General features: G+C 44.9%; 1 pseudogene; it reads right to left on the bottom strand.

Annotated features, from left to right (window-relative positions):
• Positions 1-4,524: 4,524 nt before the first annotated feature.
• Positions 4,525-7,817, bottom strand: LOC125289314 (annotated as a pseudogene).

Consider the following 7,817-nt stretch of genomic DNA (forward strand, 5'->3'; position numbering starts at 1 on the left):
AGTGGGAGGAGGAGGGGTGCTTCTGAGAGGGTTGTCGTGTGGCTAGAGACTGATGGCCGTTGGCTGAGGCCATTGTTGCCGCACTGCTCGTGGTCACTATGTGGGGGAGAGGTGCGATAGCCTGATCTGCAGTGATGGTGGAGGGGGGAGGGGAGGGAGGAGGAGTGCATCTGGGGTCTGTGTGTCTGATGGCTGTTGACTGAAGTCGTTGTCACCTCATTGTTCATGGTCTCCATGTGGGGGAGGGGTGCAATATCCAGTGATGGTGGGGGTGAGTGTTCCACTGGTAATGAGGTGGGGTGGGGGCTGGGGGATGACCACCTCCTTGATGTCCCTGTCAAGTAGGGCTGCAGCTATCGATTCTTTTGTAATCGATTAATCTAGCACTTTATCGATCGATTAATCAGATTTTTTTTTTTTGCATTTTTAAACAACCAAAACAAATAATGCATAATGACATGGCTGTAAAATGATCAAGCAATTGGCACAGAGGTATTTATTCTAACTCCAACATCAGGCTACAAAACTAAGCCCATTTATTGCAATTTACCCATTTAGTGTTTATAAGTGCCAGTGCCAACAATTAAATAATGTTCAAAATGCTCTCTGTAAAATTGCAGCCTCTTGTGCATGACTTAGTATGGACAGCTTTGTTCGCCCAGCTATGTTGTGAAGTGCTCGGAGGGAGAAGAGGGAAAGCAATTTAATGTATTAATATGCACAACAAGTTTCATGCTGTAATCTAGACCTGACATCAAAGTAAATATCTGTTTTATGTAGATTTCTACACCTGCAGCATTTACCATTAGGCTACTAACAAATAATTTTACAATTAGGCTACTAAAAAATAGCCTACCATTAGGCTACTAACAAATAATTTTACTATTAGGCTACTAAAAAATAATTTCTGGGGTGACCCTATTTGCTATGGTAACCTAGCAACCTGTGTGTGTGTATGTGTGCACGCGTGCGGTGCGTGAGGGAAGATGAGGGTGCATGCATGTGTGTATAAAGGGTTCTTTTTTAGGCATAATGTCTTGCAATTGAACGTGAATAAGTTTACTACTTAAAACATCAAAGCTAAACATTATATCGACATCGCTACAAATACAGTATGTAATTAAAATCAGCCAACATCAATGTAGGCTATAGGCTACGTAGATGATAGATAGGCTAGATAGATTGATAGATGGCCTACTTTATTGACGCTTGGTGAAACAGCATGGAGTGGATGTTTTCGGTTCAGATGCTTGTTCTTTTCCTTTTTGAGTATGTAATGATCCCAAAACTTTACTTGAAAACTTTAGACATTCTCTGCCATTTATGGACATCTTGACTCTGCCATCGCGCCAGCTAAATTCAGAATGTATCACGATTCACGCGCTAGTGGTGTGCTTCCTGAACAACGGTCCGTGTGGAACAATCAGATCCCCTGCTTGGCGTATAGTGCGGCGTCATAGGAATTTAACGAGGCTTCGAGGCAGGGTTTTTGCCTCGAGTAATTTTTGTAATCGAGTTATTCGAGTAACTCGATGAATCGTTTCAGCCCTACTGTCAAGGTTGCCAGAGTCTTGGACAGCTCAACAGGCACAGGCAAGGAGGCATCAGGCAGGGGCAGGGCGTGGGGTGATGGGGGCTCAGATCGTTGGATGTTCCCGGGATGCAGAGCTGGAGAGACTGGGAGACTGGGAGGTGGGGGTAGGGCGGGCACGCAAACAAGAGCAGTACTAGGAGCTAGTGCAGTGCAATCGAACCTGTTGTAAAAGTGGTTCAGCTGGTTCGCCCTGTCCAGGTCTCCCTCCACAGAGCTGCTGCTCTTCTTAAGGCCAGTGATGGATTACATACAGTCCCACACCTCCTTCATGTTGTTTTCTTGCAACTTCTGTTCCATCTTCCTTCTGTAGTCCTCCTTAGCCTCTTTCAGCTTATTCTTGAGTTCCCCCTGTACTCGCCTCAGCTCTGCCATGTCCCCCTCTTTAATCGCCATCTTTTTCCTATTGAGGAGGGTCTTGACATTACTGGTTATCCAAGGCTTGTTATTTGGATAGCAGCGTACAGTCCTTGTGGGAACAACAATGTCCATACAGAAGTTCAGATAGTCAGTAGTGCAATGTGTGACCTCCTCTAAGTCCTCTCCATTCAGTAGCACACTCCAGTCAGTGGACTCAAAGCAGTCTCTCAAAGCCTCATCCGCTTCTGGTGTCCACTTCCTGAAGGTGCGCGTGGCAACTGGTAGCCTCTGAACTTTTGGCTTGTACATTGGCTGAAGATGAATGAGGTTATGGTCCGACTTCCCCAGTGGGGGAAAGGGGGTGGCACTGTAAGCATCCCTCACGTTTGCATACATGAGGTCTATTGTCCTGTTTTTCCTAGTTGGGCAGTCAACAAACTGGTAAAAGTTTGTGAGGGTGGAATCCAGTGTAATGTGGTTGAAATCACCAGAGATCGCAAAGAAGGCATCACTGTGCTGAGTTTGGAGCCTAGCGACTGTAGAGTGAATGACGTCACACGCTGTGTCCGGGAGGGCTTGAGGCGGAACGTAAACACAAACAACAATGGCGTGCGAGAACTCCCTCGGCATGTAGTATGGTCGTAGACTGACCGCTAGTAACTCCACATCCTTACAGCATACAGTCTCCTTCACTGTAACATGTCTGGGATTGCACCATCTGTTGTTTATGTACAGCACCAGTCCGCCTCCCTTCACCATCTATTGTTAATGTACAGCACCAGTCCGCCTCCCTTCTTTTTGCCAGAGAGTTTATTGTCTCTGTCCAAACGAGCTACACTGAAGCCGGGCAGCTCAACGTTAGCTGGGGGGATATGGCTTGTTAGCCACGTCTCCGTAAAGCATAGCAAACTACAATCCCTGTACAGTTTCTGATTTCTTACCAGGGCAGCCAGTTGGTCAGTCTTGTTGGCCAGTGAGTTCACGTTTCCCATAACCATCGAAGGAACTGAGGGCTTGTGTTTCCACTTCTTCTCCCGACGCCTCGTCCTCACTTTGACTCCCGCTCTGCACCCCCGAAAGCGCCACAGCTCCTCCGGGATGTTTACGTGAACCCTACCAGCATTCCGTCGTATTGCAAGCAGCTGATTCCTTGTGTACACAAGTTTGCTGCCGCTGGAGCATTGTAATAGATCCATATCCATAGGATAGAATGAAAACACTCCTCAAAGTGCGTAATCCAAAAAAAGTTGCTTAGTAAAAAGTAAACAAAGACGGTAAAAAAACACAAAGACACGGAGCTACCTCGACATGCTGCCACTCTCGTCGGCGCCGGAACCGGAACGAGGACGTGAACACACATGCACGCACATGCAAATACTCATGCACACACAAATGCACATATATACACAGTCACACATACGTAAACTGAAGTTAAACCAACAATGTAATATTGCTATTTCCTCCATTAAAGTTTCTCAGTCCAGGACTAGACCAGGACTTTCAGGACAACCTGGGCTCAGAGATCTACCAAAAAGACAGTAAAATGTTTGATGTTAAAATGGGATTGGAGAGAGAGAGAGAGAGACTACCCTCTACAAAATCATGGAATCAGATCAGTGTGTGGCAAACCAACAAAAACATACTACATTGCAGGATACAAATAACTTTTGAGATTGCAATGTTCAGCTCTAATTACAAATGCTTTGCTTATGCATAGGGCATTTGCATACATTTCAGTGGACATTTAACACATTCCCATGGAACAGTCATTCCCATGAAACTTGGGTTTTTTAATGCTGGTTTATGTCATCAGCTTTGTAATCACTTTGATGGTTAAATGGCTCATTACAGGGTGAATGAAGGCTGTCTCAGCCCCCTCTAGATATTTAATGGTTTATAGTTTGTCACTGTTAAAACATCTCCCTTACGAAAAAATCCTACATTGCAGGCCTGCTGTGTATCAAAACTGCAATTTTTTGCCATAGTGTTAGAGATTGTAACATCCTCGTCTGCTCCTCAGAACATCAGTACAAATGTTCAACAACGGGGGGAAAGCATTTAGCCCTTCTGGCTAAATTTAGTTATTTAGAGCTGAGTGTAATAAATCTCTCTCTCTCTCTCAAAACAAGCACTGAAATGTGTCGTGCCAATTAACCTGACCAGATGCCTTGCAGTTGCCTAATGCTTGCAAAATGGCACCAGACAAATGCTGGTAAATATTAAAGTTGGTACCACCCAGTGAGTTGACAGCAGTAACGTTAGTTGAGAGCACAGATCCACTGATCTCAGACCAGACCGCCAAGCGACCCTCTGCCGCTCTCCACTCACCCCCAGCCCAGCCCCCCCCGCCCCGCCCCGCCCCGCCCGTTCTGCTTCTCCTTGTCAGAGTTTAGTGTTCGGGATTCCTTGTTCTAACAGGCTACGAGGGATAGAATGCACAACGAAATAAAAAAGTTAAATAAAAAAAATTTGGCTACCCGGGCTGAGCTCAATTTACCCCGGGCTGAAGCCCCGGTAAAATCGGCTGGCGACGACCCTGGACTAGACTTAATTATTGTACTGAAGAGGCCAGTTTACATTATTTTTTTATCAGAAGATCAACCTTCCACCCGCACAGACACACATTATTAGGGAGAGATGGACTTGCCTTCAGTAGTGCAGATGAAGTTGAGTTTGTTGGTCTCTGTCAGGTTGCTGACCCACTGCCCCCCTCCAGACTCCACTGCCCCGACTCTTTGTTGGAAGGACCTCTCTTGCTCGTGCCCTTGGGTCCAGTTGCTGTAGCAGACGGTCTGTCCACAGACCCAGTACCAGCCCACGCCGTAGGAGTGGAGCAGGCCCAGCCACACGTGAGCAGTGGAGGCTTCTTTAGCCCGCTCACTCACCCAGCGCTGGACCCGCTCGGACGTCAGACACCAGGTCCACATGGTGCTCTCGGCAGTACTGCAGCGCCTCTTTCCAGGTCTTATTGTCACGGACCAGAACCAGCTTGTCTGGAGGGAAAATAGAGGAAAGTGAGATGCATGTGTTCAGTGTTGAGATTCTGAGATTCTCATTTTATCTTCAGTAACTACATGTGCAGGGTGACCAGATGGATAATTCAGAGAGAGATGGCAACCACACCAGCAGATAGTGACACAAGTAATAAATCAGAACACCATTTAGAGACAGTGACACTACAATGAGACGATGGTAACACTCAGCAACAAAATGAATCAAGCTGAAAAAATACTGACCTTCATAGCAGATGAAGTTCTGAGATCGGCTACACGGTGCATCATTCCGCTGACCACTGGACGTAATTCCAGTGCACAACTCATCCGCACCACCATCATAACTGGGTTCTCCAGTGTTCCAGTGGTGGAATGACGAGCTGCTGCCATCTGACCACTCCCAGGCATCTCTGAACAGGCCGATCCAGGCACCATCAACACATCCTCTAACTTCCTCTATCTGGTCGTTCTCTGCCTGATTCCTCACACTGGCAGAGTCATCATGTCTGATCTCCTGAAGTATTCACAGTAGTCTTTAAGATTTCAGTATAGCAGGCACTTTTCTCCAAATCAACTTACAAAACGTAAAAAAAAAAGAATATTACAATCCCCCAAAATCTGCGCATAATGCACACAGCACAACAAATTGCATAGGACAACACTAAATATCTGTTAATACTACAAGCAACATGTTCTACAACAACAACAATAATAATAATACTACTAATAATAACTATGATAATAATAACAATAGGAGGCTGGTACACATCACACGAAGAGTAAGGAAAACAAAATAAAAAAGTGTCTTGTGTGAAGTCTGAGGTGCTGGTTTGATTAAGATGAATGAACTGGGTCTTCCCTGTCAGACAGCTCTGGAGTTGCTCCTCTGTTGTCACCCCTTCTGGTTACGCTGGCTGGTTGTCTCTGAGAGAGTGACCCCCCCTGTGACTGGTTCAGGTAATACTATTGATAAACAGAAGAGCCTGATCAGCTGGAGACTTCGCTCACTGCCTTGCACAACTGACGGACTGAGAAAGTCATTTGTCCCCAGGGCCATTGAACTGTTCAATGCCTCACTTAAGGGAAGAGGAGAGATAGACTTCTCTGCATAGTCTGTCTGCCTCTTCATCCCCTCCATGTTTGGTACTGTCTTTATGCCTCACTGTTTGCGTGCTATATTAGCACATTAGCACATATGCATAACCCCCCCCCCCCTCCATGCCACAGCCGAACTGTGGCCACACTTATACATTTTCTTAAATAGTTAAATATATAGATAAATAGACTTTACTTTACTTTATTTCTGCATTGTTGCACTGTTGACTTACTCATTTGCACTATCACCATGACCACTATCACCGTTGCACTACCACCATGACACTACCACCATGACACTCATTCACACCTTAGAGCACCTTACCATACCTTACTATGCACAGAGAATCACAGGCTCAGTCCCTGCCTCAGTCATTGCAAGCGCCTCTGATTTATTAATCACCACTATGTGGATACTGTTTTTAGAATTGATTTAGATTATGTGTTAGTATAATTTGTATTTTTGTAATTTGTATTTTAGTATATTTTTATATATTGTATTAAGTGTTAGTATAATTTGTATTTTAGTATATTTAGCATACTCTTTATCTTCTACTGTCCTTACTGCTTAGTTGTGTTTTTATATTATATACTTTAATTACTCTTTCTGCTGTTAAAGAATGTGTCTATCTATCTAGGTGTCTGTTGCCTGTATTTTTAGCACTTCATGCGTTCAACCTGCTCCGATGTCCTTTATGCAAACAAACGCCTTAGGTGGAGGTGTGGGGAAGTTGGCATCCCTCCAGAAGCTTCCAGGAAAGCCCATCTACATAATGTTTCCTGTTCAGGACTGGGCCTGTAGGCATCTCTGTGTCACTTGTGGGTGTGCAGAGACATTGAGTCTCTGAGATTTGTGGTGAGAGACTGAGATTTGTGGTTTTACTCTTGACTTCAGAACAGTACCATGGAAGTTTACAATGTTGCCAACCTTTCCCCAATGTGTTTGAATAACAAAACAAGCACGACAGACATGGCCTGAGATGAGAAGATGGTGTTGTAGTTGGCCAATGCAAATGTGTTGGAGTGGGTTATGGACAGGTCTCTTCTGGTCAGACTGTGAGGCCCAGTGAGACCTAAACAAAGAGAAAATCCAATACACTCTTCTTTAGCGAACACATATGAATTAATGTGTTTGAATAACAAAACAAGCGCAACAAACATGGCCTGAGATGACAAGATTATCTTGGCCATATTTGGGAATGCAAATGTGTTGGAGTGGGTTATGGACAAGTCACTAATTGGGGAGAGAGAACGGTCTCTTCTGGTCAGACAGTGAGTGTGTGAGCAAGTAGGAGTGAGTTCAAGTGCGTGTGTGTCAAAAAGGGAAGGTGGCAAAATGTGAGGGAGGAGTGGAAGCGATGGGGAATGGTGCTGCATTGTATTGATTTTAACTTTTTATTTTTCATACTGTGTGTATATATATAAAATATGATCATATATTATATAGAATATCCACATTGAATGCAGAATTGTCAACATTTCGAAATAAATATAAGTTGCTGCTGAGACTGCACTAAGTTATAATGTAAACAGAATGGACGGAACATGTAAACCGGACGGATTTCCAGTTTTGGGAATAAGATGGATAACCAACACCTGCACCAGGTGTGCCTAATGATCCATTACCGTCCTGACTGCAGCCTGTCTATAGCTCCAATATCTGCAGGGCGAGAAGGGGGTCGTAAGGAGAGAAGAGACGAGTGCTGCCCCGTGGCACGACTCCTCATGACAAGGTACCCAGTGACGGTTTGTCCCGGCCCGGTCTGCTCATGATCCAT

Source organism: Alosa alosa, chromosome 24, assembly GCF_017589495.1.
Source record: "Alosa alosa isolate M-15738 ecotype Scorff River chromosome 24, AALO_Geno_1.1, whole genome shotgun sequence".
NCBI lineage: Eukaryota > Metazoa > Chordata > Actinopteri > Clupeiformes > Clupeidae > Alosa > Alosa alosa.